The sequence below is a fragment of the Sarcophilus harrisii genome, chromosome 4 (genome assembly GCF_902635505.1).
Source record: "Sarcophilus harrisii chromosome 4, mSarHar1.11, whole genome shotgun sequence".
Taxonomy (NCBI): domain Eukaryota; kingdom Metazoa; phylum Chordata; class Mammalia; order Dasyuromorphia; family Dasyuridae; genus Sarcophilus; species Sarcophilus harrisii.
The window spans coordinates 322,208,211-322,228,102 of record NC_045429.1 but is presented as its reverse complement, the minus strand read 5'-3'; the positions used below and the strand labels follow the sequence as shown (position 1 = coordinate 322,228,102).

General features: G+C 37.2%; 1 long non-coding RNA gene across 1 annotated transcript; it reads right to left on the bottom strand.

Annotated features, from left to right (window-relative positions):
* Positions 1-305: 305 nt before the first annotated feature.
* LOC116423278 lies at positions 306-19,615 on the bottom strand. The gene is made up of 2 exons (XR_004233826.1): positions 19,240-19,615; positions 306-572 (listed from the first exon to the last, which is right to left on the bottom strand). It is a non-coding gene; the product is annotated as an uncharacterized LOC116423278 (long non-coding RNA).
* Between the last annotated feature and the right edge of the window lie 277 nt (positions 19,616-19,892).

Below are 19,892 nucleotides of genomic sequence, written 5' to 3'. Positions count from 1 at the left end.
TCATTATCTCAGATCCTTTAAATTCTTTTTGGCTTATTTTATTTTTCACACTGACTACTACTTGGATTAGCTATTTTACCTTCTAATCCAAGTTATTTGTTATCCTGATTTTTTTCCTCCAGAGTTCTTATTTGAATTCTAATTTCAAATTTTATTTTTGACTTTATTTCTTGATTTAGCTATTCTTTTGGCTCTTGTGGTCAAGGCATCTCCCCCTTCCCCCTTCCCCCACCCTCACCCCCATAGCTTTCATTATATTTGTATACTTACTCTTCTAATTCTAATTCTATTTACAATGCCTCAGATTTCTCTTAATCCATTTATTTCTTTATTGTGTTTGGTGGGATGTTTCCTGCTTACTCATATTTTCCCTTACATGGCATTTTTTTTAATCTCTGGGACTTGTGCAAGTTTCATGATACAAACTCATCTTCAACTATGTTCTGGTTATCTTATTGTACAATTCTTCACTGAGTTGAAGAGCTCACTTCTGTTTCTGTGGTTTTCTTTCACTATAGTATATGTGGTAGGAAAGCTTAGTTCCTCTTCAACATTCACAACTCCATCTTGACCTGTGAGATTAGAGCATAGAAAGTAAGTTAGACAGATGGGAGCAGCCTGTGAGAAAGGCAGCTCCTAGGTATTTCACAGGGTGTTTGCTAAATGGAATAGGGTAGGAGTTAAAAATGGAAAGCCCTTCTTCATCTCCCCTTTCTTGTCTTTTATCCAGGCTAAAGATGCCCAGTTGCTTTAAGTAATGCTCATAAGACATGTCAAAGGCTCTCTGCCATCCCTTTCTCCCTTTTTTCCAGTTCACCAATTTCTTGTTTACCTGAGCAATTGGTGAAAATTAATATTTCTGTTTTTCAGGGAAAGTTTTGTAACATAATCTTGACTCCCTAGCACTAAAGCGTGTCTGTCTTTCCTTCAAAATTTGGCTTTTTTATGTTTAAATTATTATGTATCCAATAAATACACTAAACAGTTGTGTAAACAAGAAGATTTTTGTTGCTGTTCCATTGTTTTTCAGTCTTGTCCAACTCTCCATGACCCCATTTTTGTTGTATATGCATTCTTTCATATATAATCAGACTTTCTTTAAAGTTGCTTTCCTGTATTCTGAAAGAGGTTTTCTGTCCACATCATTCTTTAAAATATACAACCAAGCTTGTTTGGACCTAGAAACTTAAAATACATGTGTAACTGGGAGTGCATCTGCATCTGCTATGGTCTAGAAGCAGCTAGGTGGTACAGTGGGCTACTGTCAGGAAATTTGAGTTGAAATTTTGCACAGACAAAATCTGTGTGATCTGTGGCAAGTCAATTTACCTCAGTCTGATTCAGTTTTCTCAGTTGTAAAATAGGAATAATAATAGCACCTACCTCTCAGGGTTGTGATGATAAAGAAAAATGAGATAATATAATAGGTGCTATATAAATGCCAGCTATTATTATTATGTGCTGTGAGGTATTAATAGACATTCCCTTGGATAAAATAGTATCTGGTTATCCATCCAGCAATGGGTTTTATCTACTTTTTCTCTATTTGGTTGGAAGAAAATTGACAAGAAACTTCTTTGCAGTTGAAAAGTATCATTTCATCTCATTTCTAGTCAATCTCACACTTAGGACTAGGGCGTGGGAAATAGAAAAAGTGGTTTCTGGAAGTCCTTCACAAATTTTTTTGAGTGTCCTTGATCAAAAAATGCTATGATCTTAGATAAAAAATGCTGAAGTGGGTTTCTTGCTGAAGTACCCACAATCACATGTCTTCTAGTACTGGGAATCCTCCTGACTTGTCCATCTCTTTTCATGTATAGCTGTGACACATAGCTTTTAACCAAAGCATAGTTGCTTTGTATTTTTCTGTGGTAGAGAATATCAGCTGAGCTAACATTTCTCATAGCTTAGTCACCCAAAAATAGCTTATGTAGATCTATGGAAAATGTGCATTTTTCAGAGACTTAACAGTCAGGTTGAGTCTAGATCTTTGAAGTGAATAGTCTACTTTAATAAGACAGAAGCATTTCTCTCCTTGCCAAGATCCTAGCCAAAATTTTACTCCAAGCCCCGTTGTTCAGATGTAGAATACATTCACTTCATCAAAAATATATTAAGAGCATACAATGTTCAATGCCCTGAAAATGAATGATTTTGTAAAGCACTATTCACTATGTACACAGCATGGTACTAAGAAGTAAGAATAAAAATAGTTTAGTAATGACAATCCCTGTTCTCAAGAAACTTGCATTCTGAAACTGCTCTCTTCAAAGTCACTAATCATCTCTTAGTTGCCAAATCTAATGACTTTAAAAAAATTCCATCCTTCTTGGTCTCTCTGCAGCTACAGATTCTATCACTCTTTCCTTCTGATAGTTTCTACTCTCTAGTTTTCAGGATACCATTCTTCTCTTACCTATCTGACCTGTCCTCTTCTGTCTCCTCTGTTGGATCTTTATCCACATTATGCTCACTAATAATTAGGGTCACCCAAGGCACTATCCTAGGTGCTTTCTTTTCTCTTTCTATGCAAATGACTCTTAGATCTACTTATCCAATCCAAAAATCTCTTCCAACCTCCAGTCTCACATCACTAGGCTTATAAATCCATCTTGAATTGGATGTCCTATAGACATCTCAAACTGAAAATGCCCAATGGTCAAAGGTACCACCATCTTCCCATTCACCAAGGCTTGCAACTTGAATGTCTTCCTTGATTCTTCACCCTCTCTCATTCCAATCAATGGTCAAACCTTGTCATTTCCTGTAACATTTCTCCTTCTTTTCCTCTGACACTGTCACCACCCTGATAAAAACCCTTATAACTTTACATTTAACCCATTGCAATAACCTGCTAATTGATCTTCTAACCTTAATCGCTCCTCTTTTCAATCTATCTTCCACTTAGCTGTCACATTTATCTTCCTAAAATTCAAATTTGACCATAGCACCTTCTTGTTCAATAAACTCTAGTGGCTATTTATTACTTCCAAGAATAAATATAAAATCCCATTTGATGTTTAAAGCTCATCATAACATGGCCCCTTACAAAATTTCTAGTTTTCTAATATCTTACTTAATCTACCCTCTATGTACTCTGGGATCCTGTGACATTACCCTCCTTACTACTGTTTTTTTGAAAGAAAAATTCCATCTTCAGGCTTGAGGTATTTTCACTGCCTGTCCCCCATGTTTGAAATTCTCTTCCTCTTCTTTTCTGTCTTCTGGATTTTCTGGCTCTTCCAAAGGTCAATTAAAGCTCTACTTCTGTAAGAAACCTATCCCAATCATTCTAAGACTACCCTAATTTATTCTTTACATAGCTTATTTGTATGCAATTTTTAGCATGGCTTCCCTCATTAGGCTGTGAGCTCCTTGAAAGCAAGGATTTTTTTTTTTTTTTTTGCCTTTCTTTGTATTCCCAGAGCTTAGCATAATTCCTAGCATATAGTCAGAATGAATAATCACTATTTAATATGTATGCATATATTGGATTTAACACATATTTTACCATGTTTAACATAGATTGCTTGCTATCTAGGGGAGGGGTTGAGGAGAAGGGGGGAAAATTGGAACACAAGGTTTTGCAAAGGTTAATGTTGAAAAATTATCCAGGCATATCGTTTGAAAATTTAAAAAAGCTTTAATTTTAAAAATGAGTTTTGAAAAAGAAAAAGGAAAAAATACTATTTAAATGACATTCTGATGAGGGAGATAATCCATATGGAAAGTTTAGTTATAAGTCAGAAAGGTCCCATGATCTTTAAGGCAGAGAAGTAAAGTAGATACTAATGCTTCTGATTTCATTTCCACTCATTAAATATCAGTTTCTGATATTGAATTATATGGTAATACTGAGGACTTTGGTAAAAAGAACTCTCTTTTGGGGGGTCTTCAGTCATTGTGGCTATAGCATCTACAGGAACAGTTGTCAGGTTGCAGCTCCATAGGGACTGGTCCCCAGAATGATGGAGGAGGACACTAGGAATAAAAAGGCAAAAATTCAGAAATCCCTAAGTTCAAGGATCTTACATTCTATCTATATGTCTGTATTTCTTTGATTTTTTTTCAATATATCTTGTCAATGTGGGTAAACTCTCTAGCAGTACTAGAAAAAAACAATCCATGCTTTTTTATACTATGTAACTCTTTCCCCAAACCCTCTATAGACATTATTCAGTTGACAAAGACATGTATTTGCTTGAGCTCCTCCAATTTCCCCTCCAATCAACATTAAATAATGCCTCAAAATCAGTTCTGAAGAAGTAGTACCAACAAAAGGATAGGGTGAAACAATTTTCAGCTCAAGACCTCTTAGAAGATTGTCAAGAAAGATCTGTTTCACTGAGGTGAGAATGGAGTAAAATCCAGCATAATCTGAGCCAAAGCAATCCAGAAGCAGGCCTGGGTGGGGAAAGGGGAAGGGAAGAGGAGGGAGGCAACAAAGGCTTCTGAAACTCTCTACTTATAGACAGTAAGGGGGTTAGACAACTGGTCAGAAGATTACAGGGATCTCTTATTAGTACTGAGAGCAAGGTTCTGTTGCCTTACTCATATCTGATTCTAGATTTCAATCTCAGGATGAAGAGTGCTAGCAGGAATGGGGACATAGTTCCAGGACATAAAAATGCTTGCGATTGCTCAAAGACTAATGTACAAACCAAGAGAGCAATGGCCACACCTCTCCTTAGTTTATACCACCTTGGAAGAACTTACAAACCTAAACCCAGCTCTGAAAATAGCAGTATGAAAAACCTGAAGCTTAGGACAGTGCCTCTTCCAACACGGGAGTAGAATCCAATTTTAACATAAAGTTAAAAGTAAAGAAATAGGTTGGAAAATGAGCATACAACAACAAAAAAACCTGGCCACAGAAAGTCACTAAAGTGACAGGGAAGATCAAAATACATAGTTGGAAGAAGACAACAATTTCAAAACAGCATCAAAGCCTTAAAGAAAAATGTAAATTGGTCTCACGCGCCCCCTCAAATTTTTTTTAAATCAAATAAGAGAGGTAGAAGAAAACTTGGGAAAAGAAATGAGAGTGATATAAGAAAATCATGAAAGGAATCAACAGATTATAAAACACACACACACACACACACACACACGGCTATAAGGTGGTACAGTGAATAGAGCACTGGCTTTGAAGTCAGGAGGACTTGAATTTAAATCCAGCCTTAGACACTTAATACTTCCTAGTTGTATGACCCTGGGCAAATTACTTAACCCCAATTGCCTCAGCAAAAAAGAAAAAAGAAAAGCTGAATTGCTTGCTGTCTAGGAAAGAGGGTGGGAAGAAGGGAGAGAGAAAAATTTGGAACACAGGGTTTTGCAAGGATGAATGTTGAAAACTATCTTTGTATGTATTTTGAAAATAAAAAGTTATTTAAAAAAGAAATAACACATAATAAAACAAAAAAAGCCAAATGGTAAAAGAGATAATAAAAGTTCACTGAAGAGAACAACTCCCTTACAAAGCAAAATTGGCCCAGTGGAAAGAGATATTTAAAAATTCAATTTAAAGGAGATCTCTAGCCAAATGGAAAGAAGTACAAAAGTTCATTGAAGAAAACAACTAGAAAAGAATTTATTTTAAAAATTCTTTTTAAAAAATTCCTTAAAAAAAGAAAAGAATTGCTTACAAATTAGAATTGGGCAAGTAGAAGTTAATGACTTCATGAGATAGCAAGAAACAATAAAACAAAATCCTCCAAAGAGTGCAGGGGAAGGAGGCAAATAACATGTTGGGTGCCTTCTTCTAGATCTCTCAATACAACGTGGACATCAATTGAATAGATTGAGAGTTTCCTGGTTTTCACTTACTCTTGGCACATAACTGGTCTACCTTCTTTTAAGTCTTATAGTTCTTTGGTGCTACCCTTTATGGAATTCTTGTATGCAATTTTTCATTATTAATATGTGGCAGCCCATTTACACTGTGGGAATTTTGTCCAGAATATATCAGCTTGCACTATGCATATACAGAAACCTATTGGAGAGTTTCCCTTAGAACCACTTTCTTAAAACTGTTCGGTTCTGCACACATATATTGTATCCAAGATCTACTGTAATCTATTTAACATGTATAGGACTGCTTGCCATCTTGGGGAGAGGGTGGAGGGAGGGAGGGGAAAAATCGGAACAGAAGTGAGTGCAAGGGATAATGTTGTAAAAAAGTACCCTGGCATGGGTTCTGTCAATAAAAAGTTATTTAATTTTAAAAAATAAAAAAAAAAGAACCACTTTCTTAGAAACTCTTCTTCTTAGAATCCTGAGGCAACTCTGAAGCTTGTATTTACATATTGAAGGAATATAAAAGAAGTTTCACCTTCCTCAGGATTAATTCAATCTTCCTACTTGGAACTCAGAATATAAAACTTGGAACTCTCTCAGAGGGGAGGAGAGAGAGAGAGAGGAAACACTCCCTCTTTGGCCCAAAACAGGTCAGTGTAGTTATGCAAATATCAAGACAAAACTAATTTTGTCACTACATAAAGGGTTATATATAAGATGAATTCCAGCTGACCCCAAATCCCTAATATATACAGAGTCAATGTATTCTGGAAGTTGTGTATTAACCAGGGGATAATCTTGATTCTCTTTTTTTCTTTTCTTTTATTAATTTTGGTTGGGAGAAGACCTTTTCAAGCACCAAGGTAAATAGTACTTATCAGAATTATGTAAAATGATGATTCCTTATTAAAATTGCATAATGATGAATTTAAAAATGAAGATAATCTTCAAAATTGTACTATATATAGCTCTGTATCCTTGTGGGAGAATTGTTATTTTCTGGATTTTTTTGTTCACATGAATTTCTCTGAAAGTCTTTGTTATGTGATAGCAGGGAAAATACTCAAAAAGATAGTATAGAAAATACTGAAAAAGTTACTAGAGAAACATCCAGATTTTGAGATTACAGACTTTTGACAAAAACACTCTGGCTGATTTTCTAGGGACAGCAAAAGTTTAATGAGGAGGAGAACATAGGAGGTAGGCATCTCTCCATGCCTCCAACTCTGTGAGTGTGAAGTTATAGAATTTAGTCAGAGAAGATGAGGTTTTAATGTGACAATAAGATGCTAAATAACTGCAAAATTGAAGCCATGCCTTTATGAGATACACTTTCATCAATAACTCAGAAAGGGAAAAGTGATTGGTTAAAAATAACAATAGAAGTCTGAGAGCCAGTAAGAGGCTAGATTGCTTAGCTCTACAAGCAGTTTGAGAAACTGTTCCAGAAGTGGAGCTTAAGAAGGAATCATTTTTAATGAAAGAATAGAGAGAAACTTGTCTTCTTCCTACCACGTTGCTCTAAAGCAAAACTATTCAACTTGTAGTTGTATCTACCAGGGAGCAAAGATACATACTCTAGATAGAAATAGATACAAAGTGGCACCAACTCTAGTAAGGAAGCAGTTTTAAGTAATTCAACACAGTGTCTCAGACAGCAGAGACATTATACCCGAAAAGATCTGCATGTGAACTCTACAAAGAAATAAAAGGATTTCTAGGACCCTACAATACCAGATGTTTTGAGCTGCCTTTACCACCTGTGAATCTTACATTTGTGACTCATCACCATTGTACTCTCAGTTTAAGTTCAGTCTTTTCATGTATTTGTGAGAGAGAATGTCCTAGCTTTACTAGAATGGTTTGTAAATATTAGGTTTTCTCTGCTACCTTGTTAAATGCCTTTGCTACAAGCTGATTGGTCCTACTTGCTGATTTTTCATTTGAAGTACATTGGTGGGGACTTGTGACTATAATGTTAGTCATGTAAGTAATCTACAAGGTTATTCCTAAAACCCAAAGAAGCAGCCATTCCTCTGGGGACCCCTCAAATGTGAGTGTAAGTTGTAGGAGCATTCTAAGGGATATTAGCTGTGTGGCCCTAAGAAAGTCATTCAAATTCTCAGTGCCCTCCCGGGTGTCCTAGAAGGCTAACTTGGAGAAAAGTCAATTGCTTTGGTAGAAGGAGTTCACTTATCAGGAGCTCCATATATCTAAGAAATCAGGTCTGATCAGCCCATCCAGACCCAAGATCCTGGGCTGTTTCTGAAATGCCTCCCTGGTTCATAGAGGTTCTTAGCCAGGAGGAAAAAAGGAAGAGAGGACTGAGAACCACATGCCAAATAGACTAATGAAATTCCCAGAAGACTTCCTTCTGGGAATCAGGAAGGGGAATTTGGTACCTCTGGAGTCCGGGGGCAAGAAAACTGGACTGCTTTTATCCTTTAAATAGCCAAAATAAATAGGCTATAGGGTTGGGTGTGTACACAATTTTCCTAAGGCTTTTATTTGGAATGTTTTCCACTTTTACATCACTCAGAAGCTAAAATGTGTCCTTGGGCTGTACCCAAAACAAACAGCTGGAATGGAAATAACCAGAAGTCCAGAAATGCAGCAGCAGCTCTCATCCGCTTAGCATTTGGAGAATTATATAACAGTCTATGGGTATGTTACACCCACCTGACATTGGATTTGAGCCTGCTTCATAGAATGTAATTAAGTCCTTTCTCATCACAAACCTCAGAAATTCCCCCAAGCAGTTACTGGGAATGCTTGTCAAAGGTGCCTTACTACTCTCTCATAGCAATTGCCTGAGATCTGGCTGTCCTTTGCTCAGGGCTCTGACTTCAATAGATTTGATGTGATGTAGCTAAAAGGCCCCAGAAGCCCATTAACAAGGAGTTCATAGGAAGTAGGGTAGATTTCCACTGTTCAGGGTCCTGGGAAAAAGGTGAAAGAAAAAACTATTGAAAAAAAAAAGATGCAGTATCTCTTAAGAGCTTATTATATGTCAGGCAAAGTTTTTTAAACCCCATATGGGGTCTTATAACTGAATGTGGGATCCCAAAATTATGATTATCAGTAAAAGTTTGGTTTGTATACCAATTTCATATACATATATCTGGGGTCGGGTAAAAATTTCTTGGGTTTAATGGGGCAATGAGTAGGAAAAGTATAAGAAGCCCTGTACTATCCTAGAATGTCTCTCTATGTACACTCTTCTCTCTCTTTTTCTACTGATAAATAGATATGTGTCCTCTTCCAGATTTATTTATTTATTTGGTTGGTTGGGTTTTTTTTTTTTTTTTTTGAGTTGGTGAATAAGGAAATTCTTTGTCTCCGTTGTTACCAGTCTTAAGCATCTGAATGTATGTGGCTTTGGTCAAACTGAGACCTGTTGTAGACCTTATCTTAAAAAGGCCAAGGTCTCCCATTGTATTCAGGGCCATCTCCAGTCATCCTGATCTGTATTTTTCCACTAGACTCAGATGGCTCTGGAGGGAAAGTGAGGCAGGTGACCTTGCACAGCCCTCCCTCACTTCAATCCAATTCACTTGCATGTCATGATATCATCTCCCTTATCTCACAGTCCTCTTCAAGAATGAAAGACAAACAACAACAACTCTTTTTTCTACTTATACATATACCACATGCTCTAATCACCTTGCACCTATACTATTTCAATAGGCATCTGATTGGCCACTATTTCTCCTTCCCTCCCACTCTATTCCAACCTATCTATCACTCAGCTGCAAACTGATTTTTCTAAAGGTGGATTTGACCATATCACCTTCCCCCTCCTCAAACCCTAGCTCAGTAAGTTCCATTGGCTCCCTATTATCTCTAGGATCAACTATCTAAATCTTTTGTTTGGCATTTAAAAATTTTCATAATCTGTGCCTTCTTACCTTCTTTCCAGTCTTTATACCTTGCCCTCTTCCATGTGTTCCAGAATCCATCTATGTAGTCTTTGAACATATCACTCTATCTTCCAGGTCCCTCCCTGCCTTTGTACTAGCTGTCCCCCATGACTGGAATGATCTATGATCTCAAAAATCTGTTCAATTTCCCTGGAATCCTCCAAGCCTCAGTTCAAATCCCATTTTCTTCAGGAGGTCTCCCTACCTGCCTTGTCTTCCCCTTTCAGATTATCTTTACTTACTTTGTAGACTCTCTTCAACTCATCGATGGGGTTTATGTCTATAAATTATCCTCAATCAACAACAGTGTGCCACTGTGCATACTAAAGTTTTTTGGAAACCCAGGTAAGAGTTGAGTACCAGACAGACATTAAAGGTGGAGAAGCAGCCCTGAAAAGGACTCAGCAAGTCCTTACCCAGGAGATGCTAGTTTCTCTTGAAAATCCCCCCCACATGTGAACTCTGCCCCTGCTGGACTGGGCAGATGAGGACAATTTATTCCAATGGCCATGAAGGAAAACTTAGAACTTGGTCAGAAATTGAAGATACCAAGGTCATTCACTGTATCTAGGACCACAGACAATTTTCCTGAATTCTCTTGCCCTGGACTCTGATGGCTGGAAGAGAAAATGAGGCTGTCAACTTCGTGCAATTGCTTCACTTAAATCCAATTCACTTACAAGTCAAAACATCACCCCATTATGTCATTGGTCCTCTTGAAAATAAAGGACAAACCACAACGCCTACTCTTCATATCTTCTATGAACCTAGACATTTACATATTATCTCCTTCACTGAAGTGAATGCTCCTTGAGGGCAGAGACTGATTTTTGCTTCTGTTATTGTTGTTTGCCTTTCTTTGTAGCCCTGGGACTTAGTGCTTGGCACATTGTAAGCACTTAATATATTATTTGTTGACTGACTGACTGACTGACTTGATATATGAAGACAGAAGTGAAAAAGGTTCCTGCCCTTAAGAAGCTTATAATCTAGCTGGGGGAGATAACATGTACATATTTAGGAATATACAAATTAGATGCAAATAGATACAATATAATGGAGGAGGAGAGGAGCTAGCAACTGGGATCAGAAAAGATTTAATATTGAAAATGATACTGGAGTTTAATATTGAAGGAAAATAGGGAAACTTAAGAGTCAAAAATTGGGAGCAAATGCTGGAGTAGGTCTGGGCAAAGAAAACACAATGCAACTACACAGAAATGGAAGATAGAATGGGACATGATAAAAAGACAGCAAGATGGCTCAAGAGCATCAGAAAGACCTAAATTCAAATCCTGCTTCGGATTCTTAGTAGTTGTGCAACCTGTTTACCTCAGTTCCTCACCTGTAAAATGGTGTAGAGATGGCAAATTACTCCAGTTTCTTTGCCAAGAGTACTCCAAATGGGATCGTTTAGAATTGGACATGACTGAAAAATGTCTGAACAACAATAAAAAGGACCTTAGAATGGACTGTAGTTTATATGAAAAGGAATAATGTGTAGGAAGGTCATATGGGGTCAGATACTAACAGAGTTTATTTTTGATCCTCGAGGCAAAAGGGGGCCACTGGAATTTACTGAATAGGGAAATGTCAGGATCAAATCTGTGCTTTAGGAATATCACTTTGATAACTATGTAGAACAGTGACATTAAACTCAAATAGATTCAGGAGCCAGTAATCCATAGATGTCAGGTACATGTTGACTTAGTTTTAAAATATGATGTTATCTATATTTTCTTGTGTTTTTATTTTGTTAAATATTTCCCAACTACATTTTAATATAGTTTTAATGTGGGGACAGGTTAAATACTCACTAAGAAGTGTTGCTGAGGTATGTTTGACATCTGGAGGGACTGTGATTTAGGAAACCTTATTACGAGTCTATTGCTACAATAAGGCAAGTGAAGAGGAAGGCCTTAATGAGGTGAGTGGTCATGGGAGTGGGAAGAGATAAAGTGAGAGAGGTGGTGGTGGTGGTAGAACTGGAAAGACATACCAATTGATTGGATGTGTGGGATGAGGGAATCAGGAATGACTACAAGGTGGCCAACCTAGATGACTAGAAGGATGAATGATATACTTGACAGTAAATGGGAAGTTCAAAAGAGAAGTGTGTTTGGATTAAAAAGATAAAGAGTTCTGTATGAATACTGAGTTTGAGATACTCATTGGATATTCAGTTTGAAATGTCTGCCAGGTAGTTGCTGGTGAAGAACTGGAGGTGAGAAAAATAATTTTAATTAAAAAAAAAGAACTGGAATTTAAGAGAGAGTGGCTAGGACTAAATATATGAATCTGAGAATCATCCACATAAGATGGTAACTGAATATATGAGTTATTGAAGTCACAAAGAGACAGAGAGAAAGATGGACAGAGATAGAAACAGAGAGACAGAAGAGAGAGAGAGAGAGAGAGAGAGAGAGAGAGAGAGAGAGAGAGAGAGAAAGAGAGAGAAGAGAGCTAAGAAGAAAAGATCCTTGGCATATATCCATAGTTAGGATGCAGGATAATGAAGGGATCCAGGCAGCAAGTATTTATCAAGCTCTTACTATGTGCCAATTCTGAAGATAGAAAAGCAAATAAGAACAGTTCGTCTTTAAAGAACTTAGATTCTACTGGGGAAAATGACATAAGAGAGCACTGAAAGGGGGAGGAAGGATCAAAAGAAGGGGAGAAAGGGACAGGAAGTATGGTGGTAAGATCCAGAAGAATCAGCAGCACATATAGGAGGGGAATGAAACATGGGCCCAGTACCCAAAATAAAGGTACTCACCAAGGGGAAAGAGGGCCAACATAGGGGAAATTTGTGCCAGAAGGAGAAGGTCCTAGGCTTTGAGGAAAGTTCCAAGGTGAGAAACCTTGATGAGAATTATGTTGGTAAAGTTCAGAGGCCAGAAATACATCCAAGAAGGAGCACAAAAGGAGAACAGTGTAATAAAAATTAAGAGAAGAAGGAAGAATACCAGAAAGAGATAATGGCCAACAGTGTAAATGGTGGCAAAAAAAGTCAAGAAGAGTGAAAATTGAGAAAAGACCATTGAATGTGGCAATTAGGAATTAATTGAGGAACTTCAGCTCAAATGAGTAATAGGATGGGAGGTTTGATATTTTCTCCAATCCCTATGACCTCTCAAACCTCTTCAAAATTGTGAAAAGAGCAATTTTAGCTGAGGGATGTGGTTGAAAGCCAGGTGAAAAGAGCTGAGTGAGAAGAAAGGAAGTAGAGGCATGTTATGGTGAGAACTCTCCTCCCCACCAAAAATTGAGTAGTCACCACCAGACAATGATTTATCTGGCAATGCATATGGTTGCAAAACAAATCAGACAGGGCTCTCAGTAGCCAAGGATGGCAAAGCTTGGCTTCTACACAGTTAATATGAAATTTAGAGAGAGTGAAAAATAGAAGTTTATAGTGATTGAGACATCTAGTTTCTCATTGATGGAGGGCATTGGGAGACACTGAGGCGAGGAGAGGGAGTAGTTTTGTGACTTTCCTTAAATCAGGTGAACTTTGGGAAGGGAGGTAATCTTATGACTTCTTCAAAATCAGGTAATTTACAAGAAGCTAATCAGCCTAACAAAATGGTAGAGAAAGCAGTAGCTAGATAGTGTGGTGAATAGAGCACTGGCCTGAAGCTAGGAAGACCTGAGTTCAAAACTGTGCCTAAATACCTAAGATTTATTAGCTATTTGGCTCTAGGCAAGTCATTTAACCCAATTACTTCACACATACCCCAACAAAACAACTCACAAAATGGTGGATAAATATAAAAATGGAGATACTACTTATTTAACCTATATCAGATTACTTGCTGTCTTGGGGATGTGGGAGGTGAGGGAGGAAGAAAAATTTAGAACACAAAGTCTTACAAAAATGAATGTTGAAAATCATCTTTACGTGTATTCATGTAATGAATGTAATGAATACATGAATATAAAAAATTGAGGCACTAATACTAATTTTTTTAAACATAATAGAAGAGAATGGGGGCAACTTTTTCTAGGTTCAGGTTCTTGCTCTGCCAATTACAAGCATTGTGATACTGAGCAAGGTGCTTAACTCAATTACCTCAATGTAAAATGGGAATAATAGTCGAACTACCTATTTCATAGAGTTGTTTGGACAAAAGCTCTCTGCCAACCTTAAAGTTCTATAAGAATGTGAGCAATGAACTATGGTTGAGAGACTGGTAGACTTAGAGTTAGAAAAGATCTTGATGTGGGTGTAGTGGTAGAGAAATGAGGGATGAGAATCCCCTCTGATCAAAGACACAGGTCCAATGTGAAAGAATTCACAAACCCCGAAAGTCAGGTATCACTGAGAAGAGAATGTCTTCACAGCAAGCAGGAGTCCTGCTAGGCAGCTGTGCCAAGAAGAAAAGTCCCTTGGCAAAGCATATTCCTACTTCAGACTTCTGCAAAGATTTGGGGTACAAAATTCTCTTTTTATTGGCATTCTGAGGCTTGGTTGCAGTTGGAAAGAGTCAGTGCCCCTAGGCCTAGACACTTATTTTGGAGTTTCAAGCCATTCAACAATCCCAGATCTCCAACTGAATAAAATCATTTTGAAGGCTTTTTTTTTTTTTCTAGAGCCTGGAATTTCTTGAAGTGGAACAGGCAACCCCAAAAGATCAATGGAGAGTGATTTGACCAACATCTCCAATTGAATGAAGCCACTTAACTTGTCTAGGAACATATGCTTTCCCAGACTTTTTGGAGTCTGAGACTCCAAATCTCCCTTCTTTTACAGATCAAAGGGGACACAGTTTCAGAGTTCACTCCCATTGTTTCCCCACAAAAGTCAAGGGAGACAGTTTCAGGGTTCACCCCTGTCAATCTGACTTCAAATCTCACCCTTGACATTTTCTAGTTATATGGAAAAATCAATTAATCTCTTTGAGCCTTAGTTCCCTCACCTGAAAAATGGAAACAATGCTCCCAAGGGGTTACTGTAAGGCAAGATGTACATAAAGCACTTCTCAAACCTTAAAATGCTACAAAGAAATATTAGCTATAATTATTTTTGTTGTTTGTAGTACCACTCAGAAAAAAATTGCTACCATTAGAATTGCCTGTTTTGAGAAGCTAAGCATATTCTAAAGTTTTTGATTAAATGAGAGTTACCAGATTACAGAGTCAAGGTCAGGGAGACAGGGATTGGGGAAGGGGGAAGGAGGAAGGGTCAGGACTTTGGTCCTCAGGGCATGATATCTGAGGAAGCACAGCAATAATTCTTGCAGTATCTTAGCTTGTCCTTCACAATCTGTCTTGACAACAATCACATCTGTGCCAGAGAATGTAAAATTGGGACAGTATTCTTTTCACAAAGATTTCTGGCTTTGCTTTTGCAGACTGTGAGGTTGAAAAAGATAAATATCTTTCTCACTTGTGTGCTGGAAGGAATAAATTGACTTCTAAATGTCCCCAGTTCTTCCATAGGAAGATGAGTTTCTTCCCTAAGGTGTTCTTTATCTCCTTACTTTGTTTCCTTTTATGGGCCTATTTTTCCCTGCCCCCTACCCCTAAGGGAGTGAGGGTCAGGCTCTCCTCTCCCAATTGGATTATTTCCATGGTTACATTGCCCTTTGCCCTGCTGCCATTCCCAGTCAATTGTTTTTGCCTCAAGTGAAAAAAAAAAGTTATTGCTGTACCATATGCCATAGCCACAACTCCCTGAATTACTATTCAATTTTCAGTGACAGAACTTTAAGCTTTTAGGAGGAAAAATCCCTCAACAAAATGCAAAATATGTTTAGTAAAATTTTTGGGGGGCTCTTTATTATCTTTTGTCAGGCACAAGTGTTAGTGCAAAGATGATCTCATTATTAAATCTTCCCAGTTCCATAAGTAACTCTTAATCATAGCCTTTATCAATGCAGGAGCCAGTCTGACTCTGGGAAAACTGAGCAGGAGCTTCTGGTGTTGTATATATGAATAATTATAACAATAGCAAACAATAGAGTACATACATTTTCTCTTGTGTACATATCCTATTCTGTAACATATTAATATTGTGAAAAAGTGCAAGAGAGTAAGAATGTCCAATTGTAGGTCTTGTCTAGAAACTAGCACCTTATAGTACAGTCAAATTAAATAGTAACAAATTATTAATTATTACCGTTGTTGAAATAAAAACTATAATTAAAAGAAGAAGCACAAGAAAAGGCAATTTGACCTTAAGGAAAAGCATCTATATCCTTGAGAAATTAAAAGAAATCTGATGTGCAAAATTCAGCAATAATAGATTCAGGCCACTTTAGTGAGACCATAATTTCTAGCCCTGGAAGAATAATTGAAATTCTGATATATCCAAGAAAAGAGTGTGTTCATTCTCTATATTAGTCTATCCCATAGTCTAGCCCAAATTAATATTAGATCAAATGTCTAGCAATCAAGTCCCTGTTCTATCAGTCAAGGATATCCTCTCAAGGAGCCACTAAAAGAGCTGGGTGCAGTACACAGCTGTAAAACTGGGTGACTGAGATTTTGTCCTAGAGAGCTGAAATATAAAGGATACTAATAAGTATTCTTCAGCAGCGAAAGAAGAGCTTAGCATCTACTTAGTAAGGATAATTAGTTAAAATAGAAAGGTATAGAATGGCAGCTAGAGCTGCCTCTTAGGTAAAATTCCTGGGAGTTTTGTGTCACTCATGGAACATGTATTTCATGCTATTTGCATTAGAAGCAAGAATAACTATGCAGTCCCATCCAGGAGACATTGATGAGGCACATCACTTTCCACTCTTTCTACTTTGTGGAAACTCTTTCCACTTGTGACTCCTTTCCACCCAAGAAATTTTTATGTGATCTGGTTATGCAGGTATATAAAATAGGTTTACAAGTGAAACATTTACTGATAAATCATAAAAAATTTATTTTAAAATAATCCTTTGATATGCATATAAATTTACAATTTATTAAAGATGAAATCAAATTTGCATATCAATGAGATAAATGTGCTTGTTTATTTTTACATAAACAATTAAATCTTGAATGCAAATCAAGACAATTCTGAGGTACCACTACCTTTCGGATTGGCTATGACAGGAAAAGATAATGAAGAATGTTGGAAGGGATGTGGAAAAACTGAGACACTAATACATTGTTGGTGGAGTTGTTAATTGATTTAATCATTCTGGAGGCCAAAGGACTATCAAACTGTGCATACCCTTTGATCCAGCAGTGTTTCTACTGGGTTTATATCCCAGAGGGAAAGGGACCCACGTGTGCAAAAATGTTTGTGGCAGCCCTTTCTGTAGTAGCAAGAAAGTGGAAACTGAATGGATGCCCATTAGTTGGAGAATGGCTGAATAAATTGTGGTATATGAATGTTATGGAATATTATTATTCTATAAGAAACAATCAGCAGGATGATTTCAGAGAAGCCTGGAAAGACTTACAATGAAAGATGCTAAGTGAAGTGAGCAGAACCAGATCATGATACATGGCAACAGCAAGATTATATGATGATCAATTCTGATTGATGTGGCTCTTTTCAACAATGAGATGAATGATGCAGTTCCAGTGGTCTTGGGATGAAGAGAACCATCTGCACTCAGAGTGAGGACTGTGGAACTGAATGTGGATCACAACATAGTATTTTTACTTTTTGTTGTTATTGTTGTTTGCATTTTGTTTTCTTTCTCATTTTTTTTCCTTTTTGATCTGATTGTTCTTGTTTAGCATGATAATTGTGGAAATATGTATAGAAGAATTGCACATATTTAACATATATTTGATTACTTGCCATCTAGGTGAGGGAATGGGAGGAAGGGAGGAAAACAATTTGGAACAAGAGGTTTTGCAAGGGTGAATGTTGAAAATAATCCATCTATATGTTTTGAAAATAAAAAACTAATAAAGAATTAAATCTTGGTGGAATATTTATCTTTTAATGTCAAATTTTTCATGACCCCGACTTTCAGTTACTTGATCCTTTATGGGGTTGCTACTCACAGATTAAGAAGCTTTGGTATATATGGAATTATGGTAGGGGATAAGAACTCAAAGACAGAACCAAAAAATAGTCCCTACTTTCAAGAAATTCATATGGACCTGGAAATGCTAGAGACTCTGAGACAATGAGTGATTTAGGATCATTACATGAGGGAGATGATAGGGTAGAGGAAAAATTTCCTGCCTAAGAAAGTAGTGCTACTTTTGGAGGCATTACAAATTCTCCCTTAGAGTTTATTAAATAGTTGGGAGTCAGAAATTCAAAGAGCAGAGAGCATTTGGGGGCTGGCCTATAGGTATATCCTTAAAGATAACAGAACTCTAGATTGAATGAAGTAATAGGCTGCATGAGCATATCAAATGTGTCTTTAAAGGATCCAGTCTGATTCTAGGACCTATTGCTTAGCATCAGAGAAGGCTTTGTTTCCTGTTTTCTAGGCAGGATACAAATCAAGGAAAGCCTTTCAGCTATAAACAGTTCATTTTCTTTAAATAGTATCAAATATTCATATCACTGCAGTATAACTGTCCTGAAGGCTTTTTGGAAGTGAATCAGACTGACTTAGCAAGCAATGACAGATATTATTGACATTTAGTCCCTCACCACCACAATCTCTTAAAGAGGAATGTTAGAATGCATTACATACTGGTTGAAACCTTGGCTTCTTCTCTTCCAAAGAAGAAAATTCAGGCAAATGCTAGAACTCCCATAAATCCCAGCATATGGTCTCTATCTCAGAAAGCACCCAGGCAACTATGATTTAAGCCATAGTCTGCTTCTTGGAAAGTGCAATTTCAACTTCTGAAAATTTAATCACAACCACTAACAATTTTAGAGATGCCTGATAAATAATGATTGTTTAGCAAGGGAAACTAACATTTTAGCTTTAAGTTTTCTGTTTATCTGTGTGAACTTCCAAAAATCACTTAGCTTCTTAGGATCTCATTTTCCCCAGCATTAAAATGAAAGGGATGGATCAGATGAATTCTAAAGTGCCTGGCAATTCTAATATCCTATGATCCTGTGCTTTCTCATACAGACCAAATGAAATTCCAAAGGACTAACCAAGTCTTTTAAAAATTGTAATGTAATCCTGGTTTGAAATTTTTGAGAATCCAGTTTTTGCCAGATATTAATGGAATGAGGATAGCATTATCAAAAAGGAGGACAAATAGAAGGAAAAGGGGAAGAAAGTAAAGGAGACTTACTATTGTTGCTATTATCATTATTAATGAAACAGCTGAATTCTATTTTTGAATAGAACCCCTTATGGGGAATTCTACAAATCCCCTAATTTGGCACTCAAAACATTTTCAGGTTTGGTCCCCAGGGGATTGGCTGTTCCCAAGTGTAGGGTTCAAAAGACACTCTGTGAGACTGCACTTCTAAAACTATAACTTTGAAGGCCCCCTAGGCTAGGGAGCTTACCTCTAATAGTCAGCCAGTAATAGCTAATAAATGAACACAAAGTAAAGATGTCAACTAAGATAAAATAGTAAGAAAAATACCTATAAAAATCCCCTCCTCCCTCATAAAGGTTGATAAACTATTCCATAAACTTACATCCTGGTTTCATATTTAGGGAACACATGTTCAAAGAAAATCACAGTAGCTTTGTAGGGCGGCTCATTCATCTGGGCTCCTTGGGTCTGCTCTTCCCTAGAGTTCAGTTCTCCACTGCCAGGGCTAATTAATCCTTGAATCCATTGTTGATACTCTTCTCTGCTGTCAGAGGCCATGCTCCTTAAAGCTGCTTACTGCCCTCAATTCTCTGTGATTGTTTTACTTCAGGTTGTGAGATCCCTGCTGAATATGATGTCTTGTTTTGGGCAGAAAGCTCTACTATAGAATACTACTGCTGATGGGAGAGAGGAAAAGAGAAAAAATCCTCCTCCTCCAATCCACCAAGATGGTCCTTGTCTCAAATTCTAACTGCCAAACTGTCTCAAGAATATGGAAGGTTTAGCTTTTTTTTTTTTAAACTCCAGTTAAATGAACAATTTTCAGATGAAGAAATTAAAGCCATTTATAGTCATACGAAAAAATGCTCTAAACCACTATTGATTAGAGAAATGCAAATTAAAATAACTCTGAGGCATCATCTCACATCTCTCAAAGTGACTAAAATGACAGGAGAAGATAGTGATAAATGTTGTATAGAGTTGTGTCCGACTTTCTAGAGCCCCCAAGCTGGGTGACAAAACCTACCATTGCTT